The sequence below is a fragment of the Lepidochelys kempii genome, chromosome 14 (genome assembly GCF_965140265.1).
Source record: "Lepidochelys kempii isolate rLepKem1 chromosome 14, rLepKem1.hap2, whole genome shotgun sequence".
Taxonomy (NCBI): Eukaryota; Metazoa; Chordata; order Testudines; family Cheloniidae; genus Lepidochelys; species Lepidochelys kempii.
This window is the reverse complement of record NC_133269.1, coordinates 43,093,632-43,110,156: the sequence shown is the minus strand read 5'-3', so window position 1 is coordinate 43,110,156 and position 16,525 is coordinate 43,093,632.

Here is a 16,525-nt window from a genome sequence, read left to right as displayed (position 1 = left end):
CCAGACATTAGGGCCTGGTTGCAATTGCCAGCTGTGGGAGGGAGTGTGCGGCAGTGGTTAGTGAAGGGGTCCATCCATGGCTCTGACACTCGGTGTGACCCTGAGCTGGTAGCTGAGGCCCGTTTGCTATCAGTAGGGTTGGGGTCCCATCGTTACAGCCCAATGGGTTTGGGAGGCTCCAGAAAGGTGTGTAAAGTGCTGGGATGTCAGGATCCTGCAGGCGTTGTCACCTCTGCCCGAGGGCCGTGTTCTGCACCCCCCTGCTGCTGACTGAGTTTCTCCGTCCCTTGGCAATAAGACAGACTCTTGTTTTCATAGCCAGTTGATCGCCCTCGTGTCATCACCCTGCCTGCTGGCTGGGCAGGGTAACTCCTGAGGTCACCACCCTCTCCAGCCTGCCTTGGGCTTGGAGAGTGAGGAGGAGGGCGAGGGACGTCTGCTGACCCTGAACATCCGCCATCCATCATACCATCACTGAGAACACGTGAGTGGCATTCGGGTTCCTCGGTGGCTTCCCCTGTCTGTGTGGGGAGAGGCAGAAACAGGGAGAGAATACCTCCAAAGGGGGATTTCATTTGCAAACAGCCCCCAAGAGCCCCTCACTCTTAGACAGGGCAGGGGCTTCTCCAGAGCCGTCTCCAGTGTGTTTGGAAAGGTTCCAGCAATGGGGCTCCCAGCCCTTCCCTTGTGGGACACTGTTCCCCAAACTGACAATCTCTGAGCTGGGGAAATCAAGGGGGAACGAGGAGGGCCCTGGCGTTCCTGTGCCTAGGGTCTTTGTGACCTTGACGTGGGAATGGTTTCCCAGGAGGAAGTCCGGACTCCTGGCTTCTCTTCCTTCTCAAGCCTGGGTGGGAGAGTGGCCTGGGACGACAGGAGGGGGCTGCTTGTCCAGAGTAACCGATGGTCTTTGGGACTGACCCCATTGCTGGAAAAGGATGAGACTTCCTGGATATTGCAGCAGCAGGGTTTACGAGGGGGAAGGTTGGGAGCAGATCGTGCAACGAACTCCTGCCCGTGTGTGTAGATGGCTCTCCCTGCACTCCTGTGGGGGCAGAGGGGGCGGCTGTGGTTGGAGCAGGGAGGAGGAGGGCCGGAAAAGGGCCAGGAGTGAAAGGCTGCCTTGAGCCCAGACTCAGCCCTGCTCCCCGCTCGGTTCCAGGATGGCCAGGCTCCTGCGGATGTTGCGGAGGAAGGCTCTGCAGGTGACCCCAGAGCCTGAGGGAAGCAGCTGCCGCCTTCCCGAGGGGCAGAGCAAGCCCTGCGTCCCCGCTGGCGGGGAAGCAGCTCCCGTCCAGCCCAGACGGCGGAAGTGCCCGGCCTTCTGGAAAAGGACCCCGGCTCCCGGCGCAGGCGCCGAGCTGGGAGCGGCCCCGACCAGGCCCCGGTGGAGCTGGCCCAGGCTGCGGTTTGGCAGACAGGACCCAGCCCAGGAGGGGCGCCGGGCAGGGTGGCTCTGGGGCTGGTTGTGTGGGCAGCAGCGACCCCAGGAGCCCAGCCCTCCTTCCCATCAGGAGGCCTCGCCCTGCCCGGTCTCTGAGGACCTTCCAGCCCCCGCCGGCCAGGAGGGGGAAGGTCCCTGGCCCAGCACCGGCAGCTCAGCCTGGGACCGCGGCAGCACCTGGGTCTTTGGCAGCAGCCAGGCCGACGGGCGCCACGGCTTTGTGCCAGGTGAGGAGCCGGGCTGGGCTCCGGGAGGGCTGAGGACGGGATGTGAACCCCCTGGGCCCAGACGCTCTCCCAGGGATCCGGGGGGGGGGTCCCCAGCCCAGGTGTCTGGCCTGAGCCCCGCGACCCCCACGGACAGCAGCAGCCGTCACACAGCTGCCCCTTCGCACGGGGCCCTGGGGGTGGGGGCGTGAAGAGCTGCTGCCACCTTGGTCCTTGCTGCTCCGGGCGGGGGGAACAGGCCCCTCCCCTGGGGTCCTGGGCAGGGGAGGGGGGCTCTGCTCTGGGCTTCGGCAGCTGTTGGGGGCTGACGGCATCCCTGAGAGGGAGATATGGGGCCCCATCTGCCCTGGGGGCCTGAGGTGGGAAGTGGGGTCTTGAATCCTGCTCTGCCCACCACGCCCCCGTCCATCCCCCAAGTGGCAGCAGGCATCACCCTGTTCCCTTCTCTCCTGGGTGCAGGGAGCCCCCTGGATTCGGAGCAGGAGGAAGGGGTGGACGTGGCCAAAGATGAAGCTGCTCTCAAGGTCATCCGAGAGCAGCTCCAGTGCAGAGATAAGGTACAAATGTTCCCCACCTGGGCTGGAACCAAGATGGCCCTGTCCCTTCCCAGCATCCCCACCCCCTGCCGAAGGTCTTCTCCCTCCTGATCTACCACCCCTAATGGGGCCCTTTTACATCCATGATGTGGGACCCCCAAGATGGGGGTGTTTTTCCCACAACAGCTGAGGTCGTCTCCCCCCACAGGCACTGTCCCCGTTCCTGATCCTGCTTGCGTAGGAGTGGGGGGGGATTTGGAGAATAGGCGGGTCCCCACAATCCCCCATTGAGGCCTGAGCCCTGGAGATGGTGTGGGTGGGGCAGGAAGGTCCCTCACTAACAGGTTCTCTCTCGCTATCCCCCACTCCTGGTGGGTCCAGGATGAGGAGCAGCAGCTCCTGTTCCTTCAGGCCATCTACCCCGCATGTCTGGCTGCACGGGAGAGAGGGGAGGACACGCTGGAGCCGCGCTGCTGCAAGGCGGCTGTGGCGAAGAGGATCGTGGTGAGTGAGACACGCCATACGGCAGCTGGCGGGAGGAGAGGGATCCCGCTGGCCATGTGGGGCACTGGCTGTGTCATCTCCTCACTGGGAGGTGTCAGTCGGGCCTGAATCTCACACGCTCCTTTGTCTCCTTCGCGTCTCACAGGAGCTCATCGAGGAGCTTCCCGACGACTCGTCACCCAGCGCCGTCCTCGCCCACTCCCTGGCTGCAGTGGGCAACCTCTGGTACGGAGACAGCCCCACCCCCCACCCCGCCGGCTCCCCTCACCCCAGTGCTGCTCAGGCCCAAGGCTGGGAGTCACCTCCCAAGAGTGGCGCCTCTGGCAGAGATGGTGGGGAGGGAAGGGTCACTCTCTCCTGGCGGGGCTCTTCTTTTCACTCCCATCACATGACAGGGGCCTTGGGGAGGGGCTCACTCCCGGGCTCAGATACAGGAGGGGCAGCAGGCTCCAGGGAACAGGAGCTATTCCTGTCCTACCACTGTCTGTCTGGGACGCCTTGGCCTTGTCATTCCCGAGCTCAGTGCCTCAGTTTCCATTCTCGCCAGCCTGTGCCTCTATCCCTGTGGGTTGGTGTCCGTGTTGGCCACAGTCCCACCCCCATACTGCACAGTCTAACACCAGCTCCTCTCTCTTGCCAGCACCATGAAACCTGCCCTGGAGCCAGCCCTAGAGACCCACCTCTTGCGAGCTGCCCTTCACTCCGTCTTCACCCTGGGCACGGAGAAGGACACCACCGGCATCCAGGTACCTCCTCCTCCTCCATCCTCCTCCTCTTCCAGAGTGGTCCTCGGTCCTGCTCCCTTGATTCGCTGGAGCTCCAGATTTAGGGGTGGGGTAGCGGAGATGGAACAAGCTGCAGGGTTGGATCCTTCCCTCCAGCAGGGAAGAGATTACCCCTCCCTGGGGGATTTCTTTCTTTCTTTCTTTCTTTCTTTCTTTCTTTCTTTCTTTCTTTCTTTCTTTCTTTCATAAGCTGTGTTTTGCCCAGAAACCCAGCTTCCATCCATAGCAACTTGGCTGTTTCATACTCTTCTGCCTACAAGGCCCTCTGCAGAGACCTGCTAAGCTCATGGATCAAAGGTCCAGGGGTCATCAATTCTTGCGAATTGCCTGCAGTGGGATGTGAAGGAGAGAGGCCAGGAGATGTGTTTGGGAGTCTCCCCAGTGCTTCATAGATTCATAGAAGGTTAGGGTTGGAAGGGACCTCAGGAGGTCATCTAGTCCAAACCCCTGCTTGAAGCAGGACCAATCCCCAATTTTTGCTCCAGATCCCTAAATGGCCCCCTCAAGGATTGAACTCACAACCCTGGGTTTAGCAGGCCAATGCTCAAACCACTGAGCTATCCCTCCCCCCCTCTGCTTCCCAGAGACCCCTCTTCCCATCCTGTGGCAGGTGTAGGCTCAGGTTCCCTAACTCTGACCCATGCTTTGCAGGCTCTGCACAAAGTCATCCCAGAGGTCCTGGATGCCATGCTGGGGAATCTGCTGGCAGAGTCCCCAGACACAGACAGGCTCCACTTCATCTTGGAGGTGAGCCCCATTTTACCTGAACTCTTTGGGGGACTGGTAAGGAGAGCCTAGAAGATCCATTTTCTACTCTGTCCTCCTAGCTGGGTCCCCAGTAGGCCGTCCTTGGTTGGGGAGGTCAGTGCAATGCAGTGTCAGGTCCTTCCTTCTTGAGGGACAGAGGAAGGAGCTGGGACTTCAAGCCAGAGCTCTGCCTGGTTCTGCGGAGCACGAACCACAGGGCTCCTGGCTGTCTTGGGGAGTGAGAGTCTGAAAACCCACCCTTCCCCCGCCCCTCCAACACACCCCCCCCATGAGATTTGGGAGATGGTTCTCAGAGAAGAGGCACACGCTCCTTCCTACGGAAACAGGAGGACCCCAGGGAATGAGCCCTTCCCTCTGATCTGCTCTGAAATTCCTGGGGGGATTGTGCTCTCAGTCACTCCCTACACCCCAAGGATTTGCGTAGCAGGGAAGGGCGAGGGTTCAGTCTCCTTTCTGGTGAACTGTTCAGGAATCAGGAGTTCTGGGAAGATGGGACCAGCCCCAACCCCGAACATTGTCCCAATGTAGAGAGATGCTGACAAGTTGTGACCTGCAAGGTACAAGCTGTGTTCTGGGGGAAAGAATCCCCTTCTAAAGCTCTGCCATCAAGGCCTGAGATATTCCCCCCTGTGCAGAATGTCTCAGGCCCCTGGGGCTGGGGGCGTGGGGCTCATTTGCAAAGCAGGTGCAGCTGGCCATTGAGTCTGACCTGCCTCCTTTCCCCACAGCATGTCAACTTCTGGGTCGTGTCCAGGGTGTCGCAGGAGCGAGCCAGGGCCATCAGGAGCAGCACAGCCCTGCTCAGATACACAGTCACCCTCCCTGAGTTTGACGTAAGTGACCTCCAACCCCAGCTTGCTGGCTCCCGGCAGAGGCGGGCTGGCTCTGGCGGGCTCCAGGATCTGCTGCTCCCGGGGCCGTGGCTTAGGAGGGTTCTTCATGGGGAGGCAGAGTCAGAGCAGGGACTGAGCTCGGCTTGAGTCAAGTTCTTCTTGTCCTGGTTCAGTGTTGTCCCTGGCCTTTAAGGGGACCATGCTCCAGCCCCTTGGCATCCCAAAGCAGCTCCGGGCTCCCTTGGCAGCAGAGCAAATGAAGGGTCGATCTCAAGCTCCTCTCCCCCAGCATCTCCTGCAGAGGGGCTAAGGGGAAGGAGCCCTCTGGCCCAGGGGGGACAGGGAGCTGACAGGAAAATACTGATGGAGTCCCCTCTCCTCTCCCTTCCATTAGATCTCAGCCGAGTTCCCTAAGATGGGGCACCATGTGGCCCAGCTGGCTCTATTTGTCAGCGATCCAGACAAGGACATCAGCCGGCAGGCCAGGGAGGGGACTTACCGGCTCTACCAGCTGCTGCTCCGACAGAGGGGTAAGGAACCCAGCTGGGACACGCAACCCAATAGGGGACTGAGAGTGCCCACAGGTGGATAATGGGACCCCAGACCATTTCTCTCAGACTGACCCCAGCTGGAGGACAAGTCTCTCTCTGCCTCTGGTCTTCTCCACTCCACTGTGGAGCCACCAATGGGATTGGAAGGACACTGGAACTGCAGCCAGAATGAGGAGAAAAGTCTCTCTCTCTCTCTCTCTCTTCCAGGCCTGACCATACGTGACGCGGAAGATCTCTGGTGCAATGACTGGCACCAGGACAGAAGGCTCTTGGGCTACAAGAATACAGCCAGAGTGGGGGAGGTAAGGGCACTGTGCCAGGGCATGACACAGCCCGGGGAGTGGGGCTGGCTAGGTTCCCTGCAGTGGATGCCTCCTGGAGACAGGAGAAGAGCCCGCTCCTTATTTCCAGTTCAGAGTTCCTCATCCAGCAACCAGTGGGACAGGCTGGTGCTAAAGGTCCCACATTGGAACCTCGCTAGTTGCCGTGATTTGAGTGTCTTGCATGGCTGCATTGCTACGTAGCATAAGGAGGATCCCCGGGTGGGTGAGTTAATATAGGATTATGGCTCTGGGTGTCTCTCTGCTCCTTGTCCCCCTGGCTGATCCCCAAGTGTCTGAGAGGAGAGCCCTGAGTCAGTCACTCACGATTGCTTGATCAGACCCTTGTTTAATTCCCTGCACCCTGGAGAAGCAGAGAAAGGAGGTGGGCTTTGCCCAATTCCATTGGCAGTCAGGAAGCAGAATGCTCCAGTCTGGGAACTGGCTGGGGACACAATGAGCTCCAGAGCCAATATGGACCGCATGCGCCCCCCTCATGTCTCCAGATCTGGCCAGGGAATGGCAGCGTATCTGGACCTCAGCCACTGTTCCAAAGAAGCACATTGTCACTGACCCAAATTACGGCTACTTGCTGCACAAGTAGAAAATCAAAGACATCGCGCCCCTCCCCCGCCCCTGCCCCAAAACTGTGGTGAGAATATCCAAACCTTCGAACACACCGTAACACAGTGCCCCCAGACTGGAGTCCAAGGTGAAATGGGTGATTTCCACAACATCACAGAGGAGGCCTTGGAGCGGCTCCTGGATCGACAAGGGCATCGACAGAACGCTGCTCCACAGACGCCCCGTGAGAGAGACTGTGTGAGCTTGTCCCGCCTCCCACAAGCTGAATTGCTGCAGCGGAAGAAAAGTCTCCAAGGAGTGTCTGGGATGGGGACTGGGCCATGAGTCTCCTTGTCCTTGTCAGGCTGCAGGTTGGATTCCCCTTAAAGAAACCAAGGAGCTGCAGAGGCCATTCCCAGCAACAAGAGAAATCACTAAGCTGGGGGGAAGAGACCTTTGGTCTGTCAGCTCCAACCCCCTCGCCCCCCACAACACACACACACTCCTCTAGGCGCTGAGATGCAGGAGATCTCTCTGCTGGAAGCAACACAGGGTCCCCTGTTGTCTCTGTGCCCTGCACAGCAGAGTGGGCCTGCTCACACACATTAGAGATCCATTTCCAGCCCATCCTGGCCCCTGCCAGAAATTGCCCTCCCGAAAGAGCCACTGGAGGCTTTGGTCCCTAAGCACCTGCGACCTTTTAATAAAGGGGCTTCCCTGAGCCCTGGGACCCTGAAAGCCTCCTGGGGAATGAACTGCCTTGGCCACAGCAGCTCTCTTCCCCGCCGTTTGGGGCACTAGACGGTGATGCCATTGTACGGCCAGGACTTGGAGGCTGGCTCTGGGCAATCTGCTCGAGCCTCGTGTCCTCTTGGTTCTAGGTCTTTGGAAAATTCTTCTGCGACGGGCAGAAAAGATCCTTTCTGCAGACAGCAGTGCTGGCTATCCACGACCCCCTGCTGCGTGTCAGCCAGGCTGGGCTGGTGCTCGTCTACTCCCTCCTGGGGGAAGCCCAGCAACTGATGGGGGTCACGGTAAGCAGCTGCAATCGACTCAGGAGCTTGGGGTGGGGCCCAGGACCTCATTCCCATCCGATCGCCATTCGCTGGCCTGGTAGCAAGGAGCCTAGTGGGGACTTCTGGACTTCATGGACTTCTCTTCTTAGGATGTGGTGCTCTGCTATCACTCCTGGGAAGGACAGGAGAATCCCCTAAGTGCCCTCTGGGAACCTTTCCTGCCCCACAGAGCTGCACCCATTTCCCCATGGCCTAGTGTCCATGTCACCCGAGCCACCATTGAGAGTTGCTCCCATCCCTGGCAGCCTGGGAGGCCAAGGACTGACTGGAGATGCCCCCTTCACCAGGGCTGCCATCCTGTGGCTTCAGCTTTTGTCACTGGGGTGACTTGGGGAAAGGTCTCAAGCTCTCCCCATCCCACTTCACTGCTGCCAGAATCCCTCCTGCCCCCTGCCACCCTCCTAGAGCCCCCTCCCTACCCTACCTGGGTGGGGATGGAGGTGGGGGTGGAGGAGAGGGTTCTACGAACTTGAGCGGTGTCCCCAGGTGGGTTGGAGGTGGAACAGCTGTCAGGGGCGCTGATGGGGAGGTGGAAGGAGCTCACCGTACAAGGAGGGGGGTTGGCACCAGAGGTCACTAGAGAGGACAGCAAGCCTCCATCCTGGGGGTCGGGAGGGTGAATCCACCACTCAGACATGAGCAGCTGCTGGGTGGAAATGATGGTGCTGGTTCCAGGTGCCCTTCATCCTCCCTGATTCCTGGGGAATGTCTCCGTCTCTGACATGTTCTCGTTCCCCTGCAGCACGAGGATGTCACAGCCAAGGTCATGGGCCAGCTTCACATCATCAGGCACTTGCACCAGATGCCCGAGGCGCTGCAAGGGCTGTGGCTCCTCTGATGCTCTGAAAGGTTCCCCTCCCTGTTCAGCAAGTCCCGCTCCCTGCTGCAGGTACTGCTCTGTCTCACTGTAAATGCGGGGCTAGTGGAAGCGGAAATGGAGGCCCCTGGCACTCACAGAAACTCTCTGCCCTCTCTGTGGAGCCGGGTCCTTCCCTCGGCCCCCCAAATTCCTTCTTCTGGGGCAGGAGCTCTTTCCCTCCCACCCATACCCCTCCCCTCTTTCCTTGATCTCACCCCCAGCCCATTCCCCGTGCTCCCAGGCAGAGATCTTCCTGCCCCATATGGCGCAGAAGGACCTTTGGGTCAGGGCTACGGACTGTCTGCCCAACTGAAGCTCAGGAAGCTCCACATTTGAGGAGGTGAGGATGGGACAGAGGATCAGGGCTAGCTTCATCTCCTGCCCTTTATTCTTCCTTCGGCCCTTCTCTGGGCTCTCAGAGTCTGACATGAAGAGGAGCCTCCTCCCCTCGTGTCTTCTAGGCCCTGGAGCGTCTGACAGCCTCCCAGATGGCTGCAGTCAGAAGCTGAACCACCTCAGGGAGCAGTGGGGGCAGGTCCCTTGTCCGAGGAAACCAAGCAGTGGTAGTTCTCAAAGAGGCTGAGAGGGAAGACCCCGCTCCCTCATGGAGGTAAGAGCCATTGACTTCTTTGGGCATATGGGTCTCTTGGGAGAGAAATGAGATCCCTGCTGCATAACCTGGCTGGGAGCTTCCCCCATCCCTGGGACAGAGACATCTCCATCAATGTGCCACCCTTGTTTTTTCCTAGCAAGAGGCTCCCCAGAGATCTCCTCAAACCTGTTCTCCTGGGAGCGTTTCTGGGAGGAGGCTCCCGTCCCTCAGTCTCCAACTCCATCATGCAGCCTCATTCACATAACATCTCCGCTCTCCAGCTCCACTTCCTGCAGCAGGACAAGCGAACCTTCAGCTCTGACCTGGAGTGGAGGAAAGGCCAGTCACCTGGTTGGAGGGCTGAGTTCCCAGCCAACAAACTGCAAGAGTGAGTATCAGCGGGGTTGCTAGCCCAGCGAGAAAGCGGTGACACGAGGCCTGGCCAGCATCTAGCGGTGAGTGAACTCTGGTATGCGCCTGCTTCCATTCTGGAAACAGCCTGGTATTGGAGAGTGGTTGGGGAGAGCAGGGAGATGGGAGGGGTTCCTGAGGCTGGGGTGGGGAGGAAGCTGTGGGGCTGGGAGGGGAAGGACATGGCCCAGCTTGTGGGAGGGATCCTGCTGGCTGTGTCTGGAGCCCTGTGTAGCCTCTTCTGTGGGAAGTTCCCATGGGTCAGTGGGGCCTCAATCTCTCCTGCTCCTTTGGTCTCTTTGGGCTTCACAGGAGATGTCTGGTGAACTGCCCTTGGACTCTGGGCCCAGCACCGCTCAGAAATTATTCGCTACCTTCAGAGACAGGGCACAGCTCAGCCTGTTGGGTAGGCTGGAGACTCACACTTCACTCGAACACACAACGCTGAGGTGCTTTGGGAAGCACAGTAACAAAGAAGAGTTTTAAGTGACACTAAGCAAGAGAAAGAGACAAATTTCAAACAGACAAACAAAACACAACACACTTTGTAGTGACTAAAACTGAATCTTAACAAGTCCCAATCTTTGCCTTAGCAGTTTCCAGACTAACATCTCAGCTTTTCTAACAGACCTTCTTTGATGTCCCTGTAGGGTACAAAGCTTCTCTGTCGAATCCGCAGATTTGATTGCTTCGCCTTCTGGTTTCAGACCCTCTGTTCTCCTTCTGGGCTGCCTGGACCCTGACTGTAACATCTCTCTGGCCCAGCCTCTTACACAGATGTGTGCTGCAGCCAGCCCAGTGCAGGGAGCAGTGGGGACAGATGATCTCCTCCTGTCAGACCAAGCAACAGGGGTCCCCTTGAGGCTTAGATGGAAGATCCCAGGCATCTCCTGGAGGTAAGAACCGTCCACTCTTCCGGGCACTTGGGGCTGTTGCAACAAAGAGGGGGCTCCTGTTCCATAGCCTCTTTGTCCTCATGACTGTGTTTTTTTATTCTCAGAGGATGTGTCCGGGACCCTGGAGACTGTTTGGCGCAGGAGGTTTGAGCGGGGAGAGATCACTCACTGTCATGACCCATGGGTCATTAACCCGGGTCTGCAGGGTTCCTGGGAGCAGCCGCCCTCCAGCACGCCACCTGGAAGCCTACGAAAAACTGCTTATCTGGGACTGACGAAGTCCAGATCCAGTTTGAGGCTCCATCCCTGAGGCCCATTGGCAGAGTCCCAGAGCAGCTAATCGGCCCCCGGGACCTCCTTAAACCAGCAGTAGGAACAAGGAGCTGTCTGAACACCCGAGTGCCCACCTGCCCCCTCTGGACCATGTGTTGGCTGTTCCTGCTCCCACTCCCCAGGCTTGATTTCCTGGCATGCGGACTCGGGGTGACTCATCTGACTTGAGGTGCTGAACGCAATTTGGTCTTTTGCTTCTGCTCTTCCAGTGTCCTGACCCAGCTGACTCTCGACTCCTGTCTTGTGAGTGTGGACTCTGCCTCTGACCACTAGGTCTGGCTGCCCATGACCCGGCCATGACACTGACTTTTCTACAATTCCTCCAGTGCCCTTTTCTGCTCTCCAGCTCTGCTCTCCCAGCAAGACACACCGATCCCTGGCTCCCAGAGTCCTGCTTGCCTGCTATTCAAGGGCTCAGGGGGAGAGCTTGTCTTGCCCCCTCCCCTACCACGGCTGCTTTTCCTCGGGGATTCTCTCTAGCACAGAAGAGAATCCACCCTGGCAGCAATTCAGGAAGTCACAGATGGGACGGTCTGCTCAGCTCCCTCTGCAATGCCAGTGCCCGAGACCATCACGAGTGGGTGCCCAGTGACTGCGCCGGCAGTTCCTTGAGAGACTCCTGGGGCAGGGAAGTCATGTTTTCCGGTGACCGCGGGAAGCCATGCAAAGCGTGCGGCATTGAGGAGATTCTCCTGCTGTCCCAAAGGGTTTCTGTTCTCCTGCATGGTCAGACCGTGGGGCCGGCTGGCAGAATGGGGAAGAGCTGGTTGGTGATGAGTCGGAGGATTCACCATAGAGGTGGCAGCAGCTGCAGATCCTGGAGTCCCTGTGGTCGGGTTACCATGCGTCCGGATTTTCCCGGACATGTCCGGCTTTTGGGGTTTTCAATCGCCCTCCGGGAGGAATTTGTAAAACTCTCAAAAGGTCCAGGACTTCCCTCCCAATGCAGCACTCTGGGGGTGGGGTGGGGAGCTGCGTGCTCTGCGGGGGAGCACGGCACTGTGTCTGGCTCCGCACCCCAGACACACTGCTCTGAGCAGCAGGGTAAGGGAGCCGGGGGGCTGGAGAAGGGGCATGGGGTCCCAAGGGACAGTCAGGGGACAGGGAGCAGGAGGGGTTGGATGGGTCAGGGGTTCTGCAGGGAGCCTGTCAGGGGGTGGGCATATGGAGAGGGGTCGGGGGAGTCAAGGGACAGGGAGCAGGGGGGGTTGGATGGGGCAGAGGTTCAGGGGGGAAGTCAGGGGCAGGGAGCCGGGGGGGGGGGTTAGATGGGTCCGGGGTTCTGCAGGTGTAGTCAGGGGACAGGGAGTGCTTGGATAGGTGTCGGAGACCCGGGGCTTTGTCAGGGGGCGGGGGTGCGGATAGGGGGCGGGGCAGTCAGGGGACAGGTAGGGGGGGAAGTTCTAGGGGGGCAGTTAGGGTGGGGGGGTCTAAGGAGGGGGCAGTTGGAGACAGGGAGAAGGAAGGCTTAGATAGAGGACGGGGTCCTGGGAGGGGGCGATCAGGGCACTAGGAGCGGGGGCGGTTGGATGGGTTGGCAGTTCTGTGGGGGGCAGTCAGAGGGCAGGAAGGGGGAGGGAGTAGATAGGGTGCAGGGCTACCACTCCTCCCCCCACCCCACCCCGGAGTGTCCCCTTTTTTGGAAGTTCAAATATGGTAACCCTACCCTATGGGCCCAGCCTCCACTCCTGAGAGTTGAGGCAAACCTGCCCCTGTTCTCAGGGAGTCTTTGCCTTTGGCGGCTGGGCCTGCCTGCCGAGACAGAGGACTCAGTGTTTCCATCAGGCTGCTCAGCTGCAAATGCAGCCACCCAAAGACGTGAAGAATGGAAGCGAAAGAGCAAAGCTGGACCCTCCGCTGAGCTCCTGCCATCCAGTGAGCCCAGCCTGGGAGAGACGAGGGAAAGCTCCAAGGTGGCTGGTGGCTGCAGGAATCCAGGGGAGGAGAAATAAATCATTAATGATGAATCCTACGGGCTTTGTCTTGTGTGGTGAAGGGTTTAAAATGGGTCTAGTTACTATCACATTCAACTTTACAATGGCTGTGTCTGATTGAAGGGCAGGTCTGGAAAGGTCAGAGGTCACTCGAGGAGCTTCAAGTCTCCGATTCTGTCCCTATTGCCTGCTTTGACCAGCTGATCTCACCCCAACACATCCCTCAGGTGGTTGCAGTGGTGAGCTCTTTCCTTCTTTTTCTGGATGAGCCGCCAGCATGGGGACAGGATACATGTGGCCAAGGAAATGGAGAGGCATGGGGGTCACTTGCAGAGGCATGCAGAGAACTTGCAGAGTTGCCTGTTAATGCAGCTCCTCTGGGGGGAGCACGGTAGGGTCCCGTGCACTCAGGGCACCATTTCAAATTTTGGTGGTGGCGGGGAGGATAAGTTCACCATGATTCCAGGAGCTACTTAGGCACCTGAAAACTCTAGCGTTTTGGCAGATAACTTAGCAATGAGCTGACAGGAACACTTGCCAGACTGCTTTCCGGGGAAGACAGCTATAAGCATGGATCCAGGGAATGGTTCTGCATCTCTGAGCTGTTTGGACACTTTCAGAGAACATTGCAGAGGCAAGACAGAGATCCCCAAAGTTATCCTGGGTAACCCTGAGAGACTTATGGAAAACTAGCAGATACCACTTCTCTGCTGTCACTTTGCACTGACAAACTTGGACTGTCTGAACCTGTTCATGTATTTTACCTGCTTTAAGCTCTCAATAATTTTCACATATAAAAGAAAGAAAATTAAATAAATGACATAGTTACACTGATATAGGGCCGTAGCCTAAACCCGACCTCAGAGTTGTCCCATTGAAATGGAATTATTCACAGCAGTCTTTACAGTTAAACATGCACATAAGGGTTTCCAGGGCCAAGATTAAGGCCACAGCTTATGAGAGGGGCAGACACAAGAAGAGAAGAGCGGTGCAAAAACTGAAATACCACTTGGAACGTGGCCCAAACAATGCAGCATGAAAAATAAACTCATCTTGTTATACAGTAATAGAGCTGGTCAAAATGGTTTTACACTCACAATGCAACCTTTGAACTAAAAATGCCACTTTGGCTTACATTGATCATTTGAAAAGAGTTCCCATTTAAAAAAAAAAACATTTGGGATTTCTCTGCCCACTTGAGAGAGAACGTGGAGTTTTTCCCACCAAAACTAAACAAAAATTTGGAATGTCACACACAACACAGCGTGACTGGCCCGGGTTGGTTAGGTGCATGTTTTGCTGTTGCTGGCAAAATTGTGCTTTTGTGAGGTGGTGGTGGGCGGGGGGGAGTTATATTTGAAAGGAGTTCTTCATCCTCTCCCACTCTCATCCAGGGGAGACCAGGGCCCACCACTTTTTTCTGGCCATAAGTGTGAGCGACTGGATGAGGGGGAAGAGAAGGGAGCGGGAGGGGGGGCGGTGTTTTGGGGGCAAGGGGTGGTGTGAAGTGGGAGCTCAGGGAAGAAAGGCAACATGAGGTGGGGGCCTCAGGGAAAGGGGCGGTTTGAGGGGACAGGACCTCAAGGAGAAGGGGTGGCACAGGGGCTGGGCCACAGTTTGGCTGTCAGCAGCCCCCCCACTTATAGGTAGCTTTTGCCCATCCTGCCCTCATCCCAAATAAATTTGTAACAGTAAGAAAACTTTGAGCAACAAGGAGACTCGGAGACCCACACTATTACATCCGATGAAGTGAGCTGTAGCTCACGAAAGCTCATGCTCAAATAAATTGGTTCGTCTCTAAGGTGCTACAGGTCCTCCTTTTCTTTTTACTATTACCGCTAAAATCCTCACCCGCCCCTGGAGCTGGGCAAACAGAATTTTTGGTCGCTGGCAATTTCAAAAAAGAGATGGAAAAAAACTGGTTTCAGGTTGAACAAAAGTAAAATCAAAATGGTTTCTTTGGAAAGTGTCTAAACGAAATGCTTCGACTTGTTAAGAACTGGGGGGAGGGGCTGGACGTGAACAATTCAGCAGACCGGATACGAATTCGCAAACTGCTGAATCTGCATTTTTCACCTAAAATTGGTTTAGATGAAAAGTTTCGCCCAGTCTAGTCCCCACCATTTGAGAGGCACCGTAAGAGGGATCAGCTCTTCTAGCTGGTTCCCTAGCCCATGTCTGTCTCCATTTAATGGGTCCCTCTCCGCCACTCCGGTTTAGGGTTGCCAATTTTAATTGGACGGATTCCTGAAGATTTTATCACATGACATGATCTTTAATTAAAAATTAATCTTTAATTCCTGCAGACTCCCGGTCACCCTGGAGGATTGGCAATGCTACTCCAGTTTCCTGGGCCACACCCGTGTCCCCACCTAATGGATCCCTTCCTCTGGGTTCCTGGGTGAAGCGTCTGTCCTCCATGAGCAGGTCTCCTTCACCATTCTCCAGGGCTGGGTCTCGATTCCTGTTTCTGGTTCCCTGGGCCTGGGCCCCGTCCCTGTCACACACTGCGGGGAGCTCAGATTCCTGTGAATCCTGCGGACTTCCAGGCTGCGGGGAGGGATGAGTCAGCAGCTTCCTGAAGACGAGTCGCGGGTAGGCAAACGCTTTCCCTCTACCTTTCCAAAACCCACATTCGTATAGTGAGACTAGCTCCCCCACCACCCCCACCACTCCACGCACCATGAGACGATTCCAGGACGCTGGCTCTGAAACAAAAAAAGCGAGAGAAAGGCCCCATGACTAAGGGAGTCCATTAAATCATCCCACTGCTGCCATGGGGCTCCCATAAGATGAAGACGTTCCTGGGATACAGTAAGAGCTGAGTTGGGTCGTGTGCACATGGGCACCACTCAGAGCAGCGGGAATGAGATCTCCAGGCTCATTATCCCCATCGGCCAACCTGACAGAGGGAGAAAGGTGAGCCCGGCAAAGCAGCCCCTGTTCCAGAGTCTGGGAACTGTGATTTTTAAGATGCTCCGGGATGGGGTCCCTCAGGTCTTAAAGGTTAGAGGGGACGGTTAGGATGATCTACTCCAGCGTCTCCTGAAGCGTGGGGAAGGGCTAGCCGTGGTGGGAAGGGTGGGGTTTGAAGATGTGTCCATGAAAATGGGGGGTGGGGTGGCGAACACATTGCTGACGGGTGAGGGGCACGATTGGTTTCTTTGCCTTGAGGAGGGGGCTCAGCTTTTAAAAGTTTTGGGAACAATAATTTAGTCTGAGCCCTGGCATAACCCAAGCCAGAGTACGTTGCCTACTGATTCCTGCACCCAGTCCAGTGATTTATGGCACTGACTTGGCATTGAGAGGGATTTTATCATACGCTGAAATCCAGCTGCAGAAGGGAAAGGGCATTAGAAGCTGAAAGACCCCAGAAGTGGCTCTGCTTTTCTACTCAAAATAACCACCCAGGGCTGATTTTCCCCAGCCCAGCGCCTTGCACTCATGCACCCCGCGCCGAGTGAGTTCGGTGTGCAGGCAGGCAGTTATTCCAATCTTGGGTTGATGAGATGCTCCTGCCCGCCCCCTCCCTTCACAGATGAATTCCACTGGGTGGGAGACTCTCCAAGGAACTTCCCACTCCGAGGCCCTGGACACCGTGGCCAGCGCTAGCTGTCCCTCTGGCCCAATCCCATGCTTCAGGACATAGTCTGAACGCCACCGAGGTCAGTAATTAATTCCCCACCTGCATTTGCAGGCCACAGTGTCCAGGGTCTCGGAGTGGGGAGTTCCTTGGAAAGTGACCAGAGAGACTGAAGTGATAGCTGGGAGTGCTGGCAGCGTAGGGCCTGAGGAGGGAGTCTACATAGCCAGACAATCCTGCTGTCAGGATGCCAATGCCTGAGATGAAGTGGTGTCCAGGATTTCCAGGTTTATGGATCTTGGGTCGCAA